Genomic DNA, 27,272 nt, shown 5'->3' with positions numbered 1-27,272 from the left:
GTCGTTCGCGCGTTGTTGGAGTATTTTTGGGATACTACCAACACTTTTCACTTTTCTTAGGGGGAGATGACAGTGACCCCTCTGGATTTTAGCATGATCATCGGTTTACGCTTAACCGATCGGGTCGTCTGGCAATTTTCTGACCTTAGTTGGGGGGCGGCCGTGGTAGCAAATTTGTTAAGTCTGGTCGTTTAGCACATCAGAACTCAGCCGATGCCTCGAGGTGGTCCTAAGAGTGGGCGATCAGAGTTGGCTTCTATTCTGGCCCGTTGCTTTGACAAGGATGAGACATCACCTAAGCAGCGAGTGCAGATCATCATTTTGATTCTCATTTCCATGACTCTTTCTTCTGATAGGAGTTCGCGTGCGCTCGTTTGATACCTTCCTTCTTTGGCCAAGATCAGTGAGATAGGATCCTTTAGTTGGGCCATCCTTGGATATGCCGATCTTCTCTTGTCGCTACGTCATGGCTGTAGGCAGCTGAATGACCAGGCTCCTGTCATTGTCTACGGTTTATGGAGAGTCGTAGAGGTGACGATCTTTCCTCTTCTTGTTTTATTTTAATCCGTTTGACTTGTGTGCTTAGAGACTACTTTTCATTACAGCTATGGTTCTATAGTCTTTCCGGGATTGGCCCCTCGACGGCGTCATGGAGCGGTCCATGACTTCCCTGTCGGAGCTAGCTGGCGTGACCGAGGCGAGTCACGAGTGGACTCTATCCCTACGCTACGCGGGCTGCTACGCCGAGGCACCTCTTCAGTTGGTGTAAGAATTGATTTTGTAGCCTGTTATTCTCTACCTTGACGTTATTTTTGGCATTTCATTGTAACTTTTTACGATATTCAGGTTGCTATTGATATCTTGTATCGCCCTTGGGCTGGGATGACTAATCTTTTCGAGGTCTTGCAGCATTCGACGTACCGTACTATTTTTCTTGGTATTGGACGCTTTGTTTGGTATCTTGGGGAGCGTGTTGTTCGTCATCACAGTGATGATCGCTTTGTGGTGCCCTTGCCTCCGTCGAAGTCGATGCTGGACTCACGCTTGCTTAGGGAGTTGATAAACAGGGGAGAGCCCTACACTTTTCCTTGGCAGGAGCTTCTGCGTATGGAGGGCGATTATTCGCAGGACTTGCTTCCCTCTTTGGCTCCTCCTCCTCGTCTTCCTGAGGTATGATTTCTTTTGAGAATTTTGTTGCTAGTCTCTGTTTAAACCGTCGAATAACCTAATTATTCGATCGTATTTTTAGACGATTGTTCGCCGTGTGGGGAAGATTGAGGTCCCGCCTTAATCCGTCTGCTACTCGGGGCTAATCGGTATTATTGAGGACCATATTGTTGACGCACCAGAGGGTTTCATATAGGCGCAGGAGTCTTTGCCTGATGTATTTGAGCCGGTAAGCTTTTTAACACATTATTCATCCTTTTTAATACCGCTTGTTACTAATTTTTCTTTACTTTTTTCTCAGCCTACTCACCCAGAGATGATGGGATTCAAGAAGCTTGTTAACGCTTTGAAGTACTGCATCATCAAGCTTCGGCGTGGTGCGAGTTGTTGGGGCATTTCAAGCGATGTTCTTGAGGTATGTTCACTTTTGATTTTGTCTATTTGTTCTATATTTCACCATTGACATCTTTTGATTTTGTTTCTTTCAGGAGCGACAGAGGTCCCACGCGCGCTCGAGGCATTAAGGCTCGGACGAGGGGGAGCGTAGTCGTGGCAGACAATATCCTAAGGTTCGTAGGCATTCTCAGTCTCAGGGGGAGCCTCAGCTTTCTCGGCCGTTTCAGGAAGCTCAATGGCAGCAGCCTCAACCTTCCCAGCCATTCCAGCACTTTCAGGGTCAGTGGCAGCATCATTCATCTTCACTGTCTTCATAGCCTGAGTTCAGGCCAGTCATTACTCCTGTGGATCAGGGTTTATACTCAGTTCCATTGTCTAGGGCGTTCCTCCACCAGTGCCCGGCTTGTTTTCTGTTCCAGTGTCTGGGACGATGCCTCCACCGACGTTTCCTACCTCTTGGAGTCAGTTTACGGCGTTCGCCGTTCGTCGTTCGACACTTCCTACCTCTTGGAGCCAACTTGACTGCTACTGGAGCTACAGGGACTAGTAGGGATACTACTCACCGCTCTCGTATTCACAAGCTGGAGATGACATTGATCCTCACTCTTCTAGTTCTACAAATTTTTGATCGAGGGTCATTATTTTTACTTTGGTTGATGACACTTGGCACTTCTTATGCATCATGATTCACTTTGTACATTATTCATAGTTTATGAATTTATTACTGTGTATTAGTGTGTGCTTTAGACTCATTGTGTGTGAAAAAAAACGTAAGTGGAGGGTACCGACCTTCCCCAAAAGAAAAAAGAAAATAATAAGAAAAAAAAGGGACAAGTTTTACAACTCCTCCATAAATAAGAAGGAAAAATAAAAATAAGCATGGAAATGGGACAAATTCAACTTCCCCAAAAGAAAAAATAAAATAATAATAATAGATTTAAGAATAAATTAATAATAAATAATAAAATATAATAATAAATAATAAAGATAAATAGAAATAAGAATAAAGTAATAATAAATAATAAAATATAATAATAATTAATAAAGATAAATAGAAATAAGAATAAAGTAATAATAATAAAATAAAATAATAAAGATAAATAATATTATCAGGGTTTTGTTCTAGAGAGAGAAACTCTAGCTTCTCTCTAGCCCTTTGAAGAAGGGTCCTGGTGGTTGCCTTCATCGGATTCGTTCTTCAAAGGGTTAGATTAAGAAGCTTGTTTCTTGGTCTTCAATGTCAAAATACAAACCCTAAGGGCCTTTGGAACTCGGATCTGTTCTTCACCCTTCGCTCAAGGTTGAAGAAGTGCTCGTTGTTCTAGGGGGTGTGTTGGGCGAGGTGGTTGCTGGAAGGTTGTTCCGGCGCCTGGTTTGGTTGAATCGATTGTTGGGTGGTGGTTCAAGCCTATTCTATTTCCCAGCAATCGGAGTGTGCTGAAAGTGTTGATTTTTCTTTTGCGAGGCTGATTTCGGGTTTTTGGGCTTCGATTTTTGAATCAATCCCTCGCGTTCTGGGTTTATTTGCTCAAGGTTGATGCTGTGTTAGGATCTAGCTCGCTAGTGACTGGGTTTTCTGACCTATTTCGCTGGTGACGGGTCTAGCTCAGTGGGTTCTTTGGTTGCGGGGCGTGTTTCAAGGTGGTCGGCGAGTTTTTACTGTTGTTTTCCCCCTTGCTGGTGTTCTGTTGTCGAGGCTTTTCTCCTCCCTGACTGGTGTGTAGGCGTTTGAAGTGGCTTCTCGGCGGCGTTTTGGGTTTTCGTTTTCTTTTCCCAGCAGCCGGAATTTCAAAGTGTCGATTTTTTATTTCTCAAACCCTCGGTTTTCTGGGTTTGTGTTCTTTGGCTGGTGTCGGTTGGTCTAGTTCGCTGGTGTTGATTAAGTTCTGGTGGCTGTTTTGGTTGAGGCTTCTGGGTGGTGTTTCCTGCCTATTCCTTTTCCTAGCAGCTGGTTTGTTCAACAGTTGTTGTGGTTTTGCTTGCTCTAGTTTGCTGGTTTTGCTTGCTCTAGTTTGCTCTAGCAGCGGTTGTTCAGCTGGTTGGTCGGTGTTGCTCTATATTTTGGGGTTGAAAGTGGCAGCTCCCCTGAACTATAGATTTGTAGATGTTAAATATTCCCTGTTGTTCTTCATTTATTAAAGGAAGGTTGAATCTCTTGTTTGCCTCCCTTTTATTATCATGTTAAAATGGGAATTGTTTTCTTTGGTTGTAACTACTGTCTAGATGTATTGTGTTATTTTGTCAGCTTAGGCTTCCTAGTGATTAGTGTTGCTGGATGATGGTTATGGTAGCGATCCTTTTTCCTAGTTTGTATTGTATGCTTGCCGTGTTGTTGTCCTAGCAAGCTGATTTATGGGTTGTTAGTTAGCTGTGATATTATGATTATGTCTATTGATGGTTGTTTGGAGGTTGGTTGTCATTGTTAAGTCTGGGTTTTGTTAGCTTGCTTGGTGTGTAGTGGGTTGAGGCCCGTTTTTTTTTTAGTACTGTCTACTAGCATGAGGTGCTAGTTGATGGCCTGGGTTGTATGGTGGGTGTGTCTCCTATTGCTACCTTGTTTCTTGCTTCTGTCTGGACTTCTTTTTATGCTTCTTCTTTTGTGGTAGTTGTTGACCTATCTTTTCCTTGCCATCTTATGATTTCTTGTTTTGCTTGGGGCCCTGTGCTTGTGATGTTGGCTGATGGATCATGGCTACGATCCTTTGTCCTGGTTTGTTTTTCATGTATGCTTTTGTTCTATCTTGGCATGCTGGTTACAGGGTTATTACCAAGCTAATTTTATGGTGATGCTGGTGGAAGGTGTTCTTGGTTTTATTTGGTGGAGGTTAGCTATCATGGTTGAGTCTTGGCCTTTTTAGGTTGCCTGGTATGTAGTGGGATGAAGCCCGTTTTTAGTGATGTCTTCTGAGGTGATAGTTGATGGCTTGTATTGTATGGTGGGTAGTATCCCTCTTTCTACCTTGGTTCTAGCTTTTGTCCAGGCTCCTTCTTTTACCTCTTTTGTTGTAGTGGTTGTCGATCTACCTCTGTCCGGGCAACTTATGCTATTATGTTTTACTTGAGCCTCCTTGTGTTTGTGCTGCTGGTTGATGGTTCATGGCTACGATCCTTTGTTCTGGTTTGTATTGCATGTATGCTATTGTTCTGTCCTGGCTGGCTAACTATGGGGTGTTATCAAGCTATTTTATGGCGATGCTGGTGGTGGTGTTTTCTCGGTCGTTTTGGCGTGGAGGAAGTGGGTTGTTATGGGTGAGTCTTGGTTATTCTAGCTTACTTGGTATGTAGTAGGTTGAGGCCCTATTTTTAGTGTTGTCTCCTTGTATGAGGTGCTAGTTGATGACCTGGATTATATGGTGGGTGATATTCCTATTGCTTCCTTGTTTGTTGTTTCTTCCAGGACTCCTTCTTTTGCCTCTTCTGTTGTGGTGGTTGGTGATCTGTCTTTACTCAGGCATCTTATGCTATTATATGTTCTTGAGCTCCCCTATGTTTTTGCTGCTGGCTGATGGCTCATGGCTACGATCTTTTGTTCTGGTTTGTACTGCATGTATGCTAGTGGTGGTGTATTATCGGTGGGGTTGTTATCAAGCTGTTTTTATCAAGCTGTTTTTTATGGTGATGCTAGTGGTGGTGTATTATCTGTTGTTGTCTTGGCATGGTGGAAGTTGGTTGTTATGGGTGAGTCTTGGATATTTAGCTTGCTTGGTGGGCAGTAGGTTGATGCCTTATTTTTAGTGCTGACTTCTAGTATGAGGTGCTAGTTGATGGCCCGGATTGTATGGTGGGTGGTATTCCTATTGCTACTTTGTTTGCTGTTTCTCCCAGGCCCCTTTCTCTTCCCTCTTCCATTGTGATAGTTGTTGATCTACCTTTGTCGTGGCATCTTATTCTTTGTCTTGCTTGAGCCTCCTTATATGTTTGTGCTGCTGGATGATGGTTCATGGCTGCGATCTTTTGTCCTGGTTTGTACTGCATGCATGCTGTTGTTCTGTCCTGGCAGGCTGACTATGGTGTTGTTATCAAGCTGTTTTTATGATGATGCTGGCGGATGGTGTATGCTTTCAAGTTAAGCTGATGCTTTATTATACTCACCTTATTTGATATCTTCGGATGTATGGGTTTTTACCCACTTTTGGATGTAGCTATGGTATCCTCTCCCTTTAGGAGTTAGAGATTCCGTAGTAGTTTTCTATGTTTTGCCTTCGGGCTTTGGTTTTGTTGCTTCTTTGGCCCAGAGGGCTTGTACTGCACTTTCATTACTTGTAATTGCTACTTTTATGGGTAGTAACTCTTTACTTTTGGCAATAAAATTCTTTACTTACCAAAAAAAAAAAAGATGGAGAATTTTATTAGGAATGTGACGCTTTCGAAAAAACAGAATTAAAAAATAAACGGTGAAGACAAAACAATAAAAATCGGGATAAAAAAATATGTAAAGGATAAAGAAAAATGAAAACGTGTGGGCGCCGCGACACGGCACCGTACACCGTGTCACGGCAAAGGCTGCCGTGTCGCGGCATAAATTCCCGTGACACGGTGGAAATTCCCTTGTCACGTTGCGAGTATTCTGCAACGACGTGGTTTGCGCGTATAGAAAGATAGATTTTGAGTATTTCCAGGCGTTTTTGCTATAAAATAGGACCAGTATATTCGTGAAATGCATAATTACGAAACATAAAATAGTTAGAATTTCATATTTCAATTATAATGTCTCAGAATTTTGATAATACATTGCGCGACAGGTCTTATTCTTTGACCAATGCTGACAAAAGAGAGCTGGAATTGTTTCATGTCAGAGGCTTATTAGCTTTGAGACATGTAGAAATTGAACATGATTTTCTTAGGGCAGCTTTAGACTATTGGAGTCCAAAAACACATTGTTTTAAATTTGATTACGATGAAATCTTTCCCCTCGCGGAGGAATTCGGTGCCATCTTTGGGTTTCCTGCAAAAAATCTCATTGTCGTGCCTACCCTACGTGAGTATTATTACCAGGACTTTGAACGCCATCTTAATCTAACAGATCCAGATTTAAATAAAATTGTGTGTGGTAATGAGGTAGATTTAGAAAAACTTGCAAATTTGTATTTCAATCGCCCTGTCTCTAAGTCCTATCATGTATACCGTAGAAGGGCTTATATTTTTTGCATGTTTAGCAAGCTTTTATTTGCAAATGATAGGGTAGGACATTCTTGTTTATTGTATATGCTTGAACATGTTGAATCTAGGAGATCTCCTATGCCTACGTGCCTTGGAGAAACTTTGCGCGACCTTAACGAAGCAAAAGCTAATCGAAAAGCCGTCAGGAAGGGCTCTCTAGTACTGTTGCAGGTAAAAACACTCTCTAAGTAGCTCCCGTGACACAAAACAGGCATCGTATCACGATGCACCAATGCCGTGACACGGTGCATTCTGCCGTGTCATGGTGGGTTTCTGCAAAACTATTTTTTTAAAAAAAAAATTTCGAATGATTTTTTTATTTTGCAAATTTGGTTGATGGAGCGGTTAGAACTTTTTGAAGCCCTTGACGATATTGAAAAATATGGTCCCAACGATCTAGTCCGCAGGAAGAAGAATTATTTTGTGAACATGTTGTATGAAGATTGGAAGAAAATTTTTTGAAAGAGAGAATTTTCCATTCGTTGGGGGGTGCCTTGGTGGAGGCTTACTAGGATGTTTGGCACGAATGATACTCCGTATTGTCGCATTCCTAGTATTTCGAAGTTGACTTTTTATTGTCCTTCTCGATGATGCGACAATATAGACTTGAACAAGTACTTCCACGCTATAACGATAGTCCTCGTGAAGTATCGTTGCATGAAAGTAACGTTCACAAGTACAAGGCTTATTGGATTGGAAGACCTTTGTGGACCGTTTCTGCAAGTAGCCAAGCTCCTCCTCCCTTATCTAGTGCATACAAGGCATGGTTGAATCCTAGAAGTAGAAGAGATCGAGTCGGATCACGCAACTTTGATGTGAAGGGACGTCTTGGAAGTAAGAAGGCGCCTCCTAAAGATCGTCTATGTCCGAGAACACAAGGAGTTGAGTTTAAGACTCCTATAATGCCTAAAAAGAAGAATTATGTGAAAGTAAAGGGTAAAGAGAAAATGGTTTATAGAGAGAAGCAATCAAAGAATTCTAAGAAAGGTGAAAGGGGTAAAAGTTCGACTAAGGGTGTGACGGTTCGGGCTACAAAAGACACATTAATGGTGAAGGCCGACCTAGTTGAAAAAGAGAAGGAGGTTCCTTAAGTGAAGAAGGATTAGATCAATATTGCTTTGCTTTTATTTTTAAAATAAGGCGCATGATGCCAATAATTGTAGTAACATTTATTTCAATAATAATAGCATATTTATTTTTGCCTTAAATAAAAATTACAATGCCTTTTTTTTGTTTTATTTTATATATCCGAGTCAAGATGTCGGACGCAGTGGAAGAATAACAAACATCGAACAAATAACAGAATTCGCAAAATCTGTACAACGGAATAATTTGCAAAGTCTGATTCCTTTTTTTTTTAAATCCACCGTGCCACGGTGGAAACTGCCGTGACACGGTGGATTTCCTCGTGGCGCGGCAATATTTGTTATTATTTTTTTTATGCAATTCCAGCGTGGCACGTTGGAAGCTGCCGTTTGAAAGTGTAAGCTGACGTGTCGCGGTTGGTGTTGAACTGGCGCAATGTATGATTTTTCTCGCTTTAGCTCCATTTTGCTATTTTGTGTGTTACTTGATCGACGGAGGAAGGATTTTATTTTGTGAAAGTGGCCGAGCCGCCTTGAGGGGTGCCTACGTATACTTAAAAAGAATCAGGGCAAACGTAGCTCTATCGGGTCATGAACCGATGCAACTAGGCATAAAACCTCTTGAGTTGATCCAAGTTAGTTAAATTGTTGAAAGCATTACCATCCATATCTACCAATTGTGCCGCTCCGCCAGACAAAATGGATTATTTAACAATGTACGGACCCGACCAGTTTGGTCTAAATTTTCCTCTTGTATCCAACACATTTTTGCGAAGTGCCTTAAGCACCAAGTCACCTTCCTTGATATTGCTAGTCTTTACTTTTTTATTGAAATTTCGTGACATACGCTGCTGGTAGGTTTGGACATGATGCAAAGCTTCCAAGCGTTTTTCGTAAAGTAAGTCCAGTGTTGGGGTTTGGTGAGTCCGACTCACCGCGGAAACAAACCCAAATACAAGACCGCACTCGTAATAAATAAAACCATAAACATAATTAAATTAATCACAAGATTAAGATAAAACGATTACCTTTGGAGCGTGCTTCGCCCAACCGGAAGGGGCTCTTACTTCGAAAGCAAGCCTTGAAATTACGACGGCCTCCAACGATAGTCCACCCACAACTCGACCAACGAAAACGGTCCAATGCCTTGGGGTTAGCAAGGCCCGACCAAAACCCGAGTAATTAATGAGTTCAAAGGTTTTCACAATGGTGATGCCTTTTTCAACTCTTACTCAATTGCTTTTCCAAATACCCCAACTTGGGTATTTATAGGGAAATGCATGAGTGTGAAAAGCTCTCCCATCAATGTGGGAGAATTTGATTTTCCCATTTTAATTTAAAGCTAAAATAAAATTAATAATCAAACTAGTAATAAATCAACAAGTGGCAAACTCATGTGAGAGGTTAGGTGAGGACCATTTGGAGGGGGGGGGACCAAACTTGCTCCCACTGTCTCCCTCACCTTGCACAACTTGGCAACTCCCACTTGGGCACCAAGGCACCCAAGTGGACTTCCCATTTGTTGCTGCCCTTCTCTCGACTCAGCCATCCCCGCAACACAAAATGCGGGCTGCTGCTCGCACTCTCGACCGGCACCCCCATGCACTTGCGTGGAGGGCTGCTGCTGCCGATAGCTGCTCCTAGTATGCCGCGCACCTAGTGCGAGATGCTAGCTGCACCATGCTAGCACGCCACACACTAGGCGCGGGAAGCTAGCTGAAGCCTCCTAGTAAGCCCTGCACTTGGTGCGGGCTGCTAGCTTGGCTATACCCCCTAGCACTCGCTGTTTCGATTCTAGGGGTATTTTGGTCTTTGTAGATTTTTTATTATTTTCACGTTTGGTTTCGACGCTCTAAGCTCGAATTTTTTACGTCTAAATATTAATTACCCGATCAACTTATTAATTAATTCCTAATTAATTCGTCGCTTCGGTTCGTTAGTTGCTTCTGTGTGACCCGAAGGGTTCAGTCACGATTAAGCTGTAATATTAATTATGCATTAATATTACTAATCAGAAGCGGCCTCCACCCAGGCATTCCGATCACTTTACCTTACAGAATATATTAGCTTTCTAATAATTCTGAACCCACTAACGAAATAGTACACTTGTTCGAAGGATACCATTCCTTTCAATCTCCCACTTGTTCTTCCGGACAAGTACGCATTTAGTGTACAACCTTTTTCCTATGTCACTTAATGTCTCTTCATGAACTATAAGGTAAGATTATTTTGTCATCCTTATTACGTCCAGAAGTGTTTCTCGATTCCGAGTCCGACTGTCAATAAACAGATGATTTCTAAAATCCATCCGAGCACGGCCATGCATTTTCATAGTCCTGCTCTACGAGAGGCCTTGCATCCAACAAAGACATCTTCCCTATTTTAGTCGGAGGACATTCCTAGTGTTGTAATGTAGCTCCTCTTTCTGAGAGGACCTTGCCGCCCGAGTGTTGCCGTTATAATCCCCTATTACGGTAGACGTTTGACAACATCAAATAGGACTAGTACTTAAACAAGAGAACTCACAATACTCATGGTCGAGGAAATAGGTTCCGATAGCCATAATGAGAAGTGTACTTATGACAATTTTTAATCTCTTAAAGTATTCTCATAGGTCGATCTAGTATGGTTCTAAATCTATATCTGTGCAATTGATTTATGACAATCATGTCTTGGTAACACAAGAAACGGTGCTATAAATCAGACTACACACTAATCTCAATTGGTCATTAATCGTCCACCGTTTAAATGACCTTCATTAGGGATAATTTTCGATTATACTATTCAATGTTCACTTAATAGGTGTTTCCTTACCAAGACTGGTCTTGATACCCTATTTTGAATATTCCAAGAATCGAATGGACTCATTATTTAATTCTAAACCACAATTAAATAGCAAACGGAGTGATAAAAAATGCATGAAATTTTAAATTACTCCAAAACCTGAATGGTTCATCTTATGATAAATGGTTTTTCCGAATGTTTTAAGAGTATCACACTTTATAAAACATCTATAGAAATCACACCCATATCTAATATGCTTGATTTCTTTCATGCAATTATGAATGTTGTCGTTCACTTATTGCATAGGTTTAGTTATAACTACTTTGCTAATCTTAGCATCTTCATTACTAATCACTTTCATAATAAGGTGATATAATTTGAGAGTGTCATGGATTATATGTTATTTAGGATTTATTGTTCAATTTATGGCTCCCACTCATTTTCATGATTGAGTCTTTCAACTTGAAAACCTACAATCATAAACGTTCAGCAATGAACTTTCCATAAAACATCTTCTTTATTATCGCCATTAAGGCAACAATATTCTCAACATATATTTTAGTAGACTTCCTGATGATGCTTTACTTTAGTTTCATTCCAAACGACTCATAATGCTTTGGGATACCCTAATCACTTGTGATCATGGAAATTTTCCTTAAATTCCTACACATTACACATGGATCCACGTCCATGTTACCATCCTCAAGCCACGACTCATTTTAAGCTCGTTCTTATAAACGTCTTCCTTGTTAAGGATTTAATCCTTGTTAAGGTTTGTGCTTGCAACATCAATTCTCAAATTGTATTTGTTTCCATAAGTCAAGAACTCATCCTGTTACTTATCCAAGTACTTTGGATGTTCTTGTCCATAATCTAACGACCTATTACATAGATTCAGGCTGATTGGTACTACATACATACTTCACATGCTCTAAGCAAGTAAGTCTTGCGACGATTCCATATCACAACGTACATGATGAATTAAATTGCAGAGTAATTCTCAATCTTATTCCATCCATGTGACATTTTAGCTCATTTAGTATCACTGAGTCCTGTTAACTGCTTGCCGTGTGATATGGTTAAAAGTCTCTGTTAGATTCTTTCATGTTTGATTTAGTATTTAGCCTAGCTTATACTTAGTTCAAACATTTACTTAGTTTTATACATACGGGTCGAAAGTCTTTTAAAGTCCTTCAATTCATGTTTAACACGGTAAAATCCTTTACACGTTCAAACATTTTATCAAGTCTATACAATAAATCTTAATACCAATATGTACTAATTACCGTCTTTTGCTTGGTCCATTTTAAAATATACTTTCAAATATAAGCATTTAGCATTTGATAGTTATTTCATAATAGAGTTCACAAACTTTTCGTTGGCCCTTTATATAATTAACATTTGCTCCCACTAAACTTCTTATTCATAAGAATTTCTATGTTTCTCCATAAGTCAATCCTCTTATTAACTTCATGAGAAAAACTGTTCCAATTCCTATATGCAATGCTTCCATTAATCCCATGACGGATTCCTTAAGCTTGCTTTTAAATCTAGCATTTATTTAGATTTTCAAAACCCTTAGACTATTTTCATAGTCACTTCCAAAATCCTATTTTAGGAAGGCGGTTTCGGTATCTATTATTCCATATTTCATATGAGGAATGTTGCTAAAATAATCACGAAAAGACTTTAGCATTCCGATTGGTGAATAGGTTTTTATTAAAATCAACTCTGTCAATTTAATTGTATTTTTTTCAACCAATCTAGCTATGTATGCATATACATTTATGTATGGGAATATACATATATTACGCCGACAGAGTTTATGGGCCGTTTTCTTAGCCGGGTTCGGATTATTTACTTTTGGACATACCAGTATTTGTGAAATAGGCATACATATCGGCTTGTCAGCGAGTTACATGTGTCATTAATAATTTGACACTTTTTGCAAGGTGGTCTGTATGCCATGCAACTATCTATCACAAGGATTATTATAAATAGTAGGTTAAGCTTCATTAATGAGGTTAGCATTTATTACTCTTTTTCTCTCTCTCTCTCTCTACTTTCTCTCTCTTACTTCACTTCTTAAACACATTCTAACTTTATCATTGGGGTGGTTATCCCCAGATGACCCCGGGGCTAGCTAACTTCTGCTCATTTTGTAGGTTCTCAGCTTACCGATAGGAGTATCAGGATCTCGGGCTGGGGTTCTCGGGTAATCGGATCCAGACAGAAACAATTTGGCGCTAGAAGGAGGGGCAGTGATCACTTCTATAGCCTAAGAACCTTACAAACAAAACAGTAACGATAATGACTGGAAATAATGAAATACCCGTAGTTAATAGGGTAATAAATCAATCAACAACAGTACAACCAGAATTTGAGATAGAGGATGAAACTCACACTTTGGAAGGAAATCAGTTCCACATGCCGTTAACCCCAGAAAGGCAGGTGGAGACGGTAGTAGACCCCATGGCTGAGTTCACACCAGAAGAATTGGAGGTATCATCCAGGGTGATGACTACAATGAGTAAAAAGTGGAAAGAGGCTGAAACAGCTCAGGCTGAAGGAGGGGTGCCGTTAATAAATCATGGTGAACAGTTAAATCAGGCAACAAATTCACCAAGGCGTCGCCGGAAAGGAACGCCGGTAAGAGCACATAAAACACCGCGACAGATAGGGATCAGTCCTCGAGTCACATTGTTATTACAAGAACCCATCGGCAAAGAAGTTCCCAAGTTGAGGGGCAAGCACCACGAAGTGTGGTGCCGTTAAGAGCATCGCCGTTTACACAAGGTATCTTGAATCAACTAATAGAGAAAATTAAAATGCCGACTTGTAGTATGATGGAAGAGGGGATCCCAGCAGATACATAACGTCCTATGAGGGACATATGATGTTTTACACCAACTCAGATTCCGTTTGGTGTAAGGTTTTTCCAACTACTCTAACATGGGCTACAGTAGATTGGTTAAATTACATAGGAAATGGAACAGTAGATAACTTCTAGAGGTTGACTGAGATGTTTGTGGGGAAGTATATTAGTAACAGTGTGCGGCAGAGAACTTCAGGGGAGATGATGGTAGTGGAACAAAGGCCTGATGAGCCTTTGAGGGACTATATCAGACGGTTTAACATTGACGAAAATACAATTCAAAAGTTAAAGCAGGAGATAGCAGTTATGGCTTTGATGAACGGCTTGAACGACTCTGAGTTTAAAAGTTATCTTACAAGAAAGAATTTGCCAACATTGGCAGTACCTTTTAACAAGGCTCATGATTACTGTTTCGGGGTTTTTGTCTCTCGGGAGAGTTACAACACTGAAACTGGATTCAACTTAGGACGCCTGTACCTGCAAAGCAAACGGACCTCCGGATGGTTAGGGGTCCGCCTCCGAAGATTAAGTAAGCAAACTTTCGGAAATAAAACGTGCGGAAGTAAAGTTATCTGCTTGGATTCCAAGCTCAAGTAAAGTGAGATAAGTGACGTATTGTCACGTATTACGTGTCAAAAATTCTCTCCCTGTCATAAATGACATAATGTCCCTATTTATAGGGTCCTTTTTAAAAGTGTGCCTTCCCAGGATCTGGTGACCTAGGAATTAGGTCACGCCGTTTTGCGGCGCCTTGGGATTTGGGCCTTAGAAGGCCGCCATCCCAGGCCCAATGCCTGAGTGACACGTGTCAATGTGCCCAAAAGGATTTTGACGCACTTTTTGTGTGACACGTGTCGCCACCTGAATGGTCCTTGCTGGACCTTCAGTCCACATAGGACGGAGAAGAGTCCACCCTCCACGTGTCATCACTCCATAGGTCCAAATGGCACCTATACGTAGGACACGTGGCGCTTTCTGATTGGGCCACCTTGCCGGGTATAAAATACCCAAATCATTTGCCCCTCCCCTATACTCTTGTGACAGGTGACAGTATGTGAGTGGTCAGATTCAAAAATTTACTTGAGGGAAAAAATTAGGGTTTTACCCCCCTTATAAATAGTGAGGTTTGACCCCCCCCCCTTGGATTCACACCTTGGCGAATATCTGGAGAATCTTGGAATTTTTGACTTAAAGAATCTCAAAATTCCCTAAGCGTTTTTCAAGCATCCGACACTCGGCCAACAGTCTGACCGTTCTTTAGTCAACCAGGCGTATTTCTCCCTTCTTCTAAAGGTAACGCCTGTATTTTCTTTTTACTCTTCATTTTTTCTTTGTTTTCGAAAAAATGACTCCCCAATTGCATGCGGCACGGCGTAAGATAGTGATCAGCCGGTCACCGGGGACGGCTGAATCTAGAACTAGCAGTGTTGAACTTCTCCGAATCCGACCGTTTCCGTGTCTGTGCAGGACACTATGGCTAGAATCAAAAGCACAGCAAGGCAGTGTAGCTCCGATGGAGTTTTCTACCATTCAGATGGGTCGACTGTTTATTCAGACGGCTCAATAAGAGTGCCTCAAAGTGAGCTGTCGGAACACCCTGACATCCCTTCCTATCTTCCTCCTACCCCCACCTATTACCATTTGCCGACATATAGTGGAACTCCCAGTGATGGAATCCTGGGGGAGGCGGATGAAGAATATCAACTCGGGCCTTCTGGACAGGCGTCGGAAGAGAGTCTAGGGGAGGACCCCGCTGGCACCAGTCGGCGGTCCCCTAGCTCTGATGAGAGCTCTAATGACGAGTCGGCCACGTCATCTTCTTCAGAGAATGCCTCTATAACTTCAGAGGAGGCTAGATCAAACATAGATTCTGCCAGAGAGTCCCTAGTAGTGGATAGGGGGGAAAACTGGGCCGAGTCGAGTGCTTCTAGGCGCTTGGAGAGAGCCCCCTACTATCAGCATGTTCCGCCAGGCAGGCAGAGCGCCATGGCATCCAGCCTTGCCAATTTTAGGCGCAAGGTCGTCCTAGACTATGGCTACACTTTGTCGGTCCCTAACGAGGGCGACACCATAACCTGGCCGAGCCTGGCCAGCTATCAAGACAAAGCATTCGGTTGCTATGAAGCGGGCTTCCAGGCTGGCCTCTGCTTCCCTCTCCATCCGGCCGTGGAGAGGATCTTGGACGGATACCAACTAGGTATCTGGCAACTTGTACCCAACTCCTGGATCAATATTCTGGGGTACGTTGCCACCTGTGAGATGTTGAAGGTGGAGACGAGCTTTGAAGCGTTCGCCCACATGCACTATTTGAGCAGGGCCCCTGCTAGGGGCGGTGAAGGCTGGTACACCTTGACCACTTGCAAGGGGTACATGATGGGTGTTGGCAAAGAGAACAAGGGGAAAGACTAGAGGACTAAGTTTTACATAGTCAAGTCTGCCGACAGCCGCCTGAACCAAAAGTATAACAGGTGGAATAAGGATCCACCTCTCCTAGCAGGCAGGAACGCATTGCCGCCTGTTCCCAGGCGGGCAAAGGAGGAGATCATGGACGCGGGGTTGTTTACTGTGTCCGTGTGGACGAATGATGAGGGGGAGAAGGAGGTCACCCCTCAATGCTATCTCCCTTTGTTTAAGTGGTTTGAAGAAGGAACATTCTTAGCCGCCTCTGGGCTAAGTTCTGAGATGCCGAGAGGTAGTCGGCCGTCTATTTTATATGCAATTTACTTTTGCTTTTCAGTACTTCTTTAATGATGCTAACACTTGTTCATTTTTGCAGACAAATTAATGGAAAAGCTCTCGGCCACAAGGAAGCCGACTGTATCTGTTGCTCGATACTGGTCGAATGTCCTAAACAAGGCAGAAGTAACCACTCACACCAAAGTGGACGAGCAGAAAACTTGCGGCACCTCCAAGGTAGAAAATTGTTATACTTTCATTTCTGACCAATATTAAATTTGCCCGAATGATTTCTAACTTGCGTTTATCTTGTGTTGATGTAGGGTGCGCCTTTCAAATCTCCTTCAAAACCATCCGACCCTAAGGTCCAAAAGACAAGGGCGGGTGATGTGAGCGCATCCGGCAAGGGCGGCCGGAAGCACATTGCTCATAGGCCCAAGAAGGGCCCAGACGCTTCTTCTCTCGAAGCTGAAAAGGAGATCAACAAACCGGATGCCTAGAGGGCATCGAAGGGTGGCTTTAAGAAACCCACCACTGCTGTCGGCTCAGCAGGGGAGAAGAGGAGCCTGGGGAGAGAGGAGGAACAGAATGACAACGGTAAAATCCATTCGCCTCTATTGTTCTTCAATTTAGATGTACTTGAGTTATTTTTCTAACTTTTTTTCCTTCTCAGTTCCTGTGTAGAGGACGACTGTAGTCCAGATGGCCAAGTCCATGCTGAGGGCGGTTGATCCTGACGACAAGGCGTCTGTTAGAGGAGTCGGTACCCTTGACTTGGATGGCATCTTGGGGAACGTCTACGAGGTATGTCTTAGCTCAAGCAATTTTTTTTTTCGCCTGGTTTTAACCATTCGACTCTTTTTTGCAGGCCATGATGCGTGTCTTAGGGCTTAGGCTACCCCTCAAGGAGAAGTCCAAAGAGGTAACAGTTGCCAAAGCTCGGGCCGAGTCCGCCTTGGATCGAGCTCAATTTGATATTGCTCAGAATGAGTTTCTGACGCTTGATATGATGTATTCGCAGGCGGAAGCCAATATGCAGGTGAAGAAGGACCTGGACTCGGCCCGCCTGCGCATCACTTCCCTTAAGAAAGAGATTACAACTCTTAAGGAGAAGCTCGAGCCTCTTCAAGATGCCAAAGAAGAGGCCGAGAGAGCCAAGCAGAAGGTGGGCCGCCTGGAGCAGCGCCTTAGCAACCAGGAGCATCAGCTGAAGTCCAAGTTTGAGTCCGTGGCTGATCAAGAGAGAGAGGCTCTTGTTAAGCAAATTATGAGCGATTATGAAGCCATCATGCGGGACACATGGGCGGCTGTATAGCCGGACTCGGACTATCATATTCGGAAATCCAAATTTGACGAAGCCAGCAAAGCATTCGACGCTCGCCTTATTGAAGAGGCTGAGAATGCTGAGGCCGAGGAAAGTTTTGGGTCCGACTCTTCTGGGGAGTCGTCCTCTGGTGGAGAGGAGGAGGATCAGGCGGAGGAGCAAGAGAAAAAGGATGAATAGTAGCAGAAGGACGACAGGCCGGCTGCCAATGAAGAGGCTCTCCCCTGATCACTTAAGCTTTTATGCTTTTCTGCGGGCGAATGGCCATGTGCTTTTCTTTTCCGGCGTGCGTGCCGAGTATTTGTATCTTTACCAACCGAGGGGTCGGGTAATTTGACAATATTTCTGGCTTTGCCAGATGACAATCTTAACCAATCGTCTGGTGACGATTGGTCTTTTTTAATTTGAATCATTCGGCCATTTGGCTGAAGTTATCCATATTCTGTCCTTTGAAGTATTATAACCTGTATACCATGCGAATGTTCTTGCCCCTGGACGGATGTCGAGTGGTTTCGGTTTCTTGGATTGATTGACTTAGAAATCATTGATACTTAGAAGGGTATGCATGGTTTCTAAGTCAATCAATCACTTATGGTGATTGCCCAAAACCACTCGGCAGTCGTCCATCTAAAACATGCAGCTTAAAGCCTTCATTCGGCCATTGGCTCGAAAAAAACTCAAAATTCCAACTTAACAAATTTGCTAAGAGAGAACCCCCGTCTGTTTTGCCCCATAAGCAAAAACAGGCGTCTCTTGCCATAGGCCTCTTTGAGATAAATTGGCCAAGTTTGTAACTTAGCCAATTTTATTTTAAAAATTATTGCCCACTTGTCTTGCCCTATAGGCAAGGTTCAGGCGTAATCCGGCCAATGGCCTCAATAAGCGCCAAGTAGTTGACTTAACTCTTTTATTAATCAAATTTTCCGCCTGTTTTTCCCCCGAGCAATAACAGACGCATCCGGCTTTATGCCTCGTTTACCTTCTACTTATGAGAACAGTGACCATTTCTGAACTGTACTAGAGCAGTTAGAAAATTCGAGTCTCTTTAGATCTCACTTTCGATTAAAACAAACGACTGCGAATGCTGCCTTAGCATCCGGTAGGGCCGCTTGGTATATTCGTAGAGCAATGTGCCACCCAAATGGGAGATGCTTCTCCTCGACGAATTCGCCCGAATGGACGTCGCCGGTTATCTGACTCATGTAGGAGCAGACGGTCATACTCATATTGGAGTAGATTGTGACCACTCGGTCTCTTTTTGTTTATTAACATCCGGCCATGGGCCTCATCATGATTTTATCTGGCCTTAGGCTTCTTAAATGGTTACGTAAATATTCGTCAAGTGTTGGTGTAAACTTGATGAATTTCATAGGAACGACTGTTCTAAAACAATCGGTTCCTTCAGAAGGATTGGAGCGTCTGCTGTTGAGACAAACGCTCTACAAACGTATTGTCCGTTTGTATTGTATACAGGCGACACTAAGAGCTTAAATAAAAAGACAAGTTGGGAAATGAAGGCATATTCTCATTAACAATACATGAGATTTACAAAATTGAGGTTTTTACTTTCGTACTTAGAAGTAGTACTTTTTCAAGTTGTCTACATTCCAAATTCTGGGCAGCTGCCTGCCGTCTGGGTCTTCCAGGCGGTAGGTGCTGTCTCTTACTTCCTCATAGATTCGGTAGGGGCCTTCCCAATTTGGGGTTAGCTTTCCCTGTTCGTTCGCCCTACCGACTGCCTCCATTTTCCGTAGCACAAAGACCCCCACTTTGAGAGGATGCTTGTGTACTCTTTTGTTGTATGCCTGAGTCATTCTCAGACGGTATATCTCATGACGCAAGGCAGCATTGCCCCTGCGCTCTGGAAGTGAGTCCAATGCTAGGCGCATGGCCTCCCAATTCGCCTCTTCATCATACAACATGATTCGAAGGGTCGGCTCATAGTGCTCAATAGGCAGAACAACTTCTGCACCATACACCATTAGGAATGGGGTTTCTCCCGTTGCCCCTTTAGCAGTCGTTCTGATAGACCAAAGGACATGTGGTAATTCATCCCCCCAAAGGCCACCAGCCCGCTCAATTTTCTTTTTAATCCCGTCTGAGATTAACTTGTTGAAGGCTTCGACCTGGCCGTTTGCTTGTGGCCGGCCGACTGATGCGAAGAAGCTTGAGACCCCCTGGTCTCCCAGCCAAGTCTTGAGTTGAGGCGTCTCAAATTGAGGACCATTGTCAAAAACCATAGACATGGGCACCCCGAAACGAGTGATTATGTTCCTCCAGATAAAGAAAATGACGTCTTTAGTCTTGATGTTTTTGACTGCCTCAGCCTCTACCGACTTGGTAAAGTAATCCACAACAACCAATATATAGCGCTTGCCGCCTGGTGCATTTGTATATGGCCCAAGAATGTCCATGCCCCATTTGGCAAAGGGTATTGGGCTGTGGATGGCTGTCAGGTCTGTAGCCGGACGTTGGATGATCTTGCCAAAATTTTTGCAATTGTCACATTTGTTCACCATTTCCATGGCATCCAACTCTAGAGTTGGCCAAAAGTAAAACCGCCTGGCCTTGGCCACGAGGGATCTGCCGCCTATATGGGAGGCGCAGAGTCCCCGAATGCAACTCTTCGAGGACTTCCTTCCCCTTTTCAGGGGTAACACACTTCAACAGGGGTTTCAAAAAGCCAGAAGAGCTCTCCTTGTCGCAACTCGAAGTTAGCTGCTCATTTTTTTAGAACAGCCGCCTCCCGTGGTGAGTCAGAGAGCGTGCCGTCTGCAAGATAGGCCCGGATGCTGTCCATCCAGGTTGAGCTTCGGTCAAGAATTCCAATGGGGTCTTCCTCAGATATACTTCTTTTTTCCATGACCTCCCAGAAAAATGACCGAGGCGTTTCACAGGAGGCGGATGATGCCAACTTGGACAGAGCATCTGCCTGATTGTTTGAAGACCTGGGCACCTGAGTTAGATGAAATTCTTCAAGTGACCCAACTTCACTCTTAACCGCATGCAAATATTTTATCATGGCCGGATGAGTGGCCTCGTACGTTCCATTAACCTGGAGTACGACCAGTTGAGAATCAGAGCAGGCGAATATCTTCTTCGCCCCTGCCGCCTTGCAATACCAGATGCCGGCCAGCAGGGCCTCATACTCGGCCTCATTATTAGAGATCTGAAACTTGAACCGTAGTGCGTATTCGTACTTATCTCCTTCGGGAGATTGACAGATAATCCCCGCACCACAGCCGTTCACAGTGGAGCTCCCATCCACACAAACTTTCCAAACCTGGTCTGTATTGTCCGGAACAACCAGCCTTGTCATTTCGACAATAAAGTCAGCGAATGCTTGTCCCTTTATTGCCTTCCTTGGTTCGTAACTGATTTCTAATCCTTGCATTTCAATCGCCCATTTGAGCATTCGTCCAGAAGACTCCAAGGTTGTGAGTGGCCGTTTGATCGGTTGGTTAGTATAGACCTCTACCGCATGCGCCAAGAAGTAAGGTTTAAGCTTCTTGATTGCCATGTAAAGGGCAAGGCCGAATTTCTCAGCCATGGGGTACCGAAGCTCCGCGTTTTTCAGAACATGGCTTATGAAATACACCGGGAGCTGGGTGCCGTCTCTTTCAGCTAAGAGGACGGCACTGATGGCATGATCAGAGACGGCTATGTACATGAAGAGCTTCTCTTTAGGCAAAGGGCTGACAAGCCTCGGCAAAGAGTGCAGATGAGTTTTTAGCCTTTGAAAGGCCGCCTCTGCATCATCCCCCCATTCAAAGTTTGTCTTCTTTTTTATTGCTTGGAAAAAGTAGAGACACTTATCGCTTGACCGGCTGAGGAATCTCCCCAGGGCCGCCAGACAACCTGTTAGTTTTTGCACTTCCTTCACAGTACGGGGCGACTGCATGTCGATCACCACCTGTATTTTCTCAGGGTTGGCCTCTATTCCTCTTTGGTCAATCAAAAATCCGAGAAACTTCCCAGACTCAACACCAAAGACACACTTTTTTGGGTTAAGCATGACCTTGTGCCGCCTGAGTGTGGCGAATGTTTCTCAGAGATCAGCAAGGTGATCCGCCTGCTGTTTGGATTTGACTATCATATCATCAATGTACGCCTCTACATTTCTTTCGATTTGATTAATGAAGACCGTGTTAATCATTCGTTGGAAGGTAGCAGGCGCATTCTTCAAACCAACCGGCATCACCGTATAACAGAACAACCCATGATCAGTGACGAATGTCGTCTTTTCTTGATCTTTTTTCCACAGGGGGATCTGATGGAAACCTGAATAGGCGTCCATGAAACTCATCAGGGCATGTCCTGCTGTTGAGTCGACCAAGCTGTCGATCTTAGGCATTGGATAGCTATCCTTTGGACATGCCTTGTTGAGGTCTGTGTAATCAACACACATCCGCCAAGTTCCATTCGGCTTTTTTACTAACACAACGTTAGCTACCAACTCAGGGAAGTTTCACGGCCGAATGAACTTGGCATCTAACAACTTTTTTACTTTGGCAGCTGCCGCCTGACTTCTTTCTTTGCCGTGGTTTCTTTTCTTTTACCGGATGGGCTTTTTTTTAGGATCCACGGCGAGTTTGTGGACAGCGAGATCCGGGCTGATGCCTAGCATGTCCTCCACTTCAAAGGCAAAGATGTCTTTGAATTCCTTGAGCAGCTGGTGAAGGTTTTCACCCAACTTTGCAAAGGAAATCGGCCCCATCTTAACAGTCCGCTCTGGACGGCTATCATCCAGAGGGATATCAATGTGCTCAGCAATAGGCTGGGGACGAAGATCATCCAACCTTTCCCCGGTCAGTGATTGCTATTGCTTTTCTTTTTTGACCACCACCAACTGATCAGTCTTTCTTTTCTTTCCGGCTGGTGGGGCCGACTGTTCTTCCTCGACATCGTCGAGGTCAATCATTTGATTGCCCCGGCCGGATGCTGCGGCCGCAGGCTTGACGTCCGAGAGGTAACACTCTCGAGCCGTCTTTTGGTCCCCATTAAGGGAACCAAATGTTCCATCATCCTTCTCATACTTGAGTAGCATGAGAGCAGGGATGATGACGACCTTACACTCATTAAGAGTGGGTCGGCCAAAGATGAGGTTGTAAGTCGTGGCCCCTGCTTCCTAGACGGACAGGTAGGTCAATTTTTCCGACTGGGTGCACAAGTCCTCCCCCAAACCAAACTAAGGTGTGGGTAACCTCCATTATGCTATCCAGTTTGTACTTCATATTGGATAAGAATTTGAGGCTGATGAAGTCAGAGGAACTTCCTGTGTCAATCAGAATTCGGCCAACCAGCTGGTTGGCGACTTTGCACTCAATGACAATAGGGTCATCATGCGGCCGACGAACTTTGCCTCTGTCCTGTTCGGTGATGACAACTTTAGGGAAGGTGGATGTGCTAGCTGCATCCCCCTCCTCAACAGAATTGACCATCTTTCTTAGATGGTCCTTGGTACCCCGAATGGTCGGGCCACCACCGACAAATCCGCCTGCTATAGTGTACACCGGTTCTTCATCAGTTTCGACACTCAAAGCAGGCTGGGGAGTCTTTTTCTTGGACTGCCCCAGATTTGCTTTTGAAGTCACTTTGGACTTCACATAGGACTTCAGCTGTCCTTTGTCGGCCAGACGGTCGAGCTCCCGCTTAAGACTAAAGCAGTCATTCGTGTCATGGCCAACATCCTCATGGAAATGGAAATGCTTGTTCTTGTTTCGATTTTCAGCAGATCCTTTCATAGTAGTCGACTTTTCAAAAGTTAGCCGATCCTTAATTTCCAAAAGCATGGAGAAGCAGTCCTTGTGGAATCCATACCTTGGGACGTACGGTTTCCACTCTTTTTTCTTCTTCTGGGCCGGTTGATCAGAGTTATCAATGGCCCAGACTTGCTTTTTCTTTTTGCTCTCTTCTGGCTTAGGAGCCGGCTGAGCAGGCCGATTCTCTTTCTGCCGGTCGGACTTCTTATGGTCCGAGTGCTTATTGGAGGAGCAGAGATCGATCGCCAATATGTAGGCTTCCGCCTCTCGCAAGGCTCCTTGTAGGGTAAAGATTTGTTTGCGGACGAGTTCGTACTTAAAAGTAGACCCGTCCTTCAGACCCTTAAAGAAGCCTGTGAAGGCGACCTCATCAGAGAACCCATGAATCTTGTGAAGCCATTTCAGAGGTACTCTCCCCATAGACAGCGCCAAATTTTTCGGGGTTTTTGTCCCTCGGGAGAGTTACAACACTGAAACTGAGGACGCATGTACCTGCAAAGCAAACGGACCTCCGGATGGTTGGGGGTCCGCCTCTGAAGATTAAGTCAGCAAACTTTCGGAAATAAAACGTGCAGAAGTAAAGTTATCTGCTTGGATTCCAAGCTCAGGTAAAGTGAGATAAGTGACGTATTGTCTCGTATTGTGTGTCAAAAATTCTCTCCCTGTCATAAATGACATAATGTCCCTATTTATAGGGTCCTTTTGAAAAGTGTGCCTTCCTAAATCTGGTGACCTAGGAATTAGGTCACGCCGTTTTGCGGCGCCTCGGGATTTAGGCCTTAGAAGGCCGCCATCCTAGGGCCAATGCCTGAGTGACAAGTGTCACTGTGCCCAAAAGGATTTTGAAGCACTTTTTGTGTGACACGTGTCGCCACCTGAATGGTCCCTGCTGGACCTTCAGTCCACGTAGGACGGGGAAGAGTTCACCCTCCACGTGTCATCATTCCATAGGTCCAAATGGCACCTATACAGAGGGCACGTGGCGCTTTCTAATAGGGCCACATGGCCGGGTGTAAAATACCCAAATCAATTACGTCAACAGTGAAGAGTTAATGAAGACAAGTAACAAAAACGTGCCTGCCGGGAAAAGCTAGTATCAGTTTGAAAGTGCATCTTCAGGAAGTGGAAGGCCGAGAACTTCGACCCCAGAAAGGAGAGGGGGAAATCGGCAGGAAGTTAGGGTTGCTAAACCACCAATGCGGTATAGTACGTATACGCCCCTGAATACACCCAGGGCAGCAATCTATTCGGTGAATCAGAATAGAGAAGGATGGATAAGGCCCATCCCGATTAAGGCGAGGCCGAGGGATGTTAAAAAGTATTGTATGTTCCATAGAGATGTGGGTCACTAAACTGAGGAGTGAACACAATTTAAAGATAACATCGAAGAGCTTATAAGGAAGGGGCACTTGACTTAGTATCAGTTGAATGTAGGGGGAAGTCAACCACCACCTCGGCAGATAGAAAGACAACAGCTAGAAGCAAGGCCAGAAAGACCGCAAGGTGGAGTGGTCCGACAAGGAGGTAGAGGAATGCCGCCCTTGTCAACAAGAAGAGGATTAGATGTGATAACAGGAGGGCCGTTTCATGGAGGAACAGTTACTGAGGCTAAGAAACACCTATCTGAGCACCGCCATATAATCAATGCCTTGGATAACGATAACCGTCCTCGGCCAGCTTCAATTCCAGACGTGGTATTTATTGAAGAGGATGCAAGGAGTATTGTTTTCCTGCATGATGATTCACTAGTGCTGATAACAAAGATCAATGGAGCTGACATTAAAAGAGTTTTGGTGGACGGGGCCAGCTCTGAAAATGTTCTGTTTATGAAAGCTTTTAATAAGATGATGATTGGAAGGAAATATTTAACGCAGGTATCCTATCCAATTAATGGGTTCAACGGGTCAACAGTGAGACTAGAAGGAAGCATAGTTTTGCTTGTACGGTTGGTTGATGGGCCGACTGCGAGAGATGTGATGGCAGAATTTTTAGTATCAACGTTCCGTCAGCTTATAATGCAATTATCGGTAGGTCGATAATTATTGATGTCCAGGCAGTAGTATCAACATATCATCTGACGATAGCTTATGTGTCGAATATAGGGGTTGTGGAAAAAGTTCATGGAGAGGTAATGGAAAAGTCTTGCTATGTAACAGCTTTGAAAAATCCAGTTGGGGATGATACGATGCCGAGTAATCCTAAAAAGGAATTGGAGCCGATAGTACGGATTTGGCCATGAGCAATTTTTATACAAGGCCAGAAGCAACTCCAAGGTCGTTGCCAAGTGGAGAGACAGTGCAATTTGAATTACAGTCGGGTGATTCCAGTAGGACATTAAAAGTAGGGGTAGATATGGATGTAGATATGAGGTGCCATTTAATAAGTTTGTTGCGTGAGAACGCAAATGTTTTTTTCTTCTCGGCAAGTGAAATGTCAGGTATTCACCATGGAGAGATGGAGCATAAGTTGAATGTCAACAAAGGGTTCAGGCCGATAAGGCAGAAAAAGCGTAACTTCTCTACTGAGAAGATGGAAGCTATACAGGAAGAGGTTAATAAACTCGTAGCAGCATGGTTTATTGAGTCATGCACATACCAGGAATGGTTGGAAAATGTTGTAATGGTGAGAAAGCCGACGGGGAAGTGGCGTATGTGTGTGGACTTTAAAGATTTGAACAGGGCTTGTCCCAAGGATTGTTATTCGTTGCCCCGAATAGATAGATTGGTGGACTCCACTTCCGGCCATGCTATACTTTGTTTCTTAGACGCGTTCTCAGGTTATCAACAAGTCAGTCTTCATAAGGCTAATAGAGAAAAAACAGCCTTCATAACAGATGCAGGAGTATATTGCTATAAGGCAATGCCGTTTGGGTTGAAGAATGCTGGAGCAACTTAGCAGAAGTTATTTGATAAAAATTTTTAGAAGCAAAAGGGCCGAAATGTGGAGGTGTATGAAGATGATACAATTGCTAAAAGTAGGGAAAAGAAGAATCACATAGCTAACTTGAAGGAAACATTTGAGACATTGCGGAAGTGTCAGATGAAGTTAAATCCAGAAAAGTGTTTGTTTGGAGTTCGATCAGGGAAATTTTTAGGTTTTTTGGTTAGTGAACGAGGAATAGATGCGAATCTTGACAAAGTGAATGCAGTGCTTGAGATGAAACAACCGAAAACTATTCGAGACATACAAAGGTTGACTGGCAGGAGGGCAGGGTTAACACGGTTCATCAGCAAGTCTAATGATAAAGCACGTCCATTTTTTGTGGTTCTACGGCAGAACAAGGCATTTGAATGGGGAAAAGAGCGAAGGGATGCGTTAGAAGTTGTAAGGAATCACTTGAGATCTCTTCTAACGGTCGCAAGGCCGAAAAGGGGAGAATTGCTGCAGCTGTATATCTCGGCATCTCCAAAAACAATAGTTGTAGTGTTGTTGGTGGAAAGGAAGAAGCAGCAGATGCCGATATATTCTTTTAGTCATGTCCTAAATGCGGCTGAGCGCAGGTATCCTGTAATTGAAAAGATGGCATTGGAAATGGTGATAGAGGCTAGAAAGTTGAGACCGTATTTTGATGCACATCCTATAGACATTCTGAAAAACCATCCGTTGGAAAAATCTTTGCACAAGATGGACAAATTAGGTTGGCTGTTAAAGTGGGTTGTGAAGTTGTCGGAGTATGAGAAAAATTATAAGCCCAGAGTTTTAATAAAGGCACAGGCCTTATCTGACTTCATTGTGGATACTTCATAGAGTGATGAAGAGGAAGAATTGGGCACTTGGTAGGTTTCAGTGGATGGATCTGCAACATCAACCATATCGGGGGCAGGAATAGTTATAAGGACCCCAGATGAAAAAAAACTTTGAATATGCAATTAAGTTTAAATTCTAGGCCACCAACAATGAAGCTGAGTATGAAGCTGTCGTAGCTGGAATCTAGTCTATGGCGGCTAAAGCAAAGCGGCTAGTTCTGATAACCGATTCTCAGTTAGTATCTAGCCAGTATACTGGAGAATATGAAACGCAATAGCCAACGATGATAAGATACA

Source organism: Chenopodium quinoa, unplaced genomic scaffold (assembly GCF_001683475.1).
Source record: "Chenopodium quinoa cultivar QQ74 unplaced genomic scaffold, ASM168347v1, whole genome shotgun sequence".
In the NCBI taxonomy this organism is placed as follows: Eukaryota; Viridiplantae; Streptophyta; class Magnoliopsida; order Caryophyllales; family Amaranthaceae; genus Chenopodium; species Chenopodium quinoa.
The sequence above is the reverse complement of the archived record's forward strand: the minus strand, read 5'-3'. Positions refer to the sequence as shown.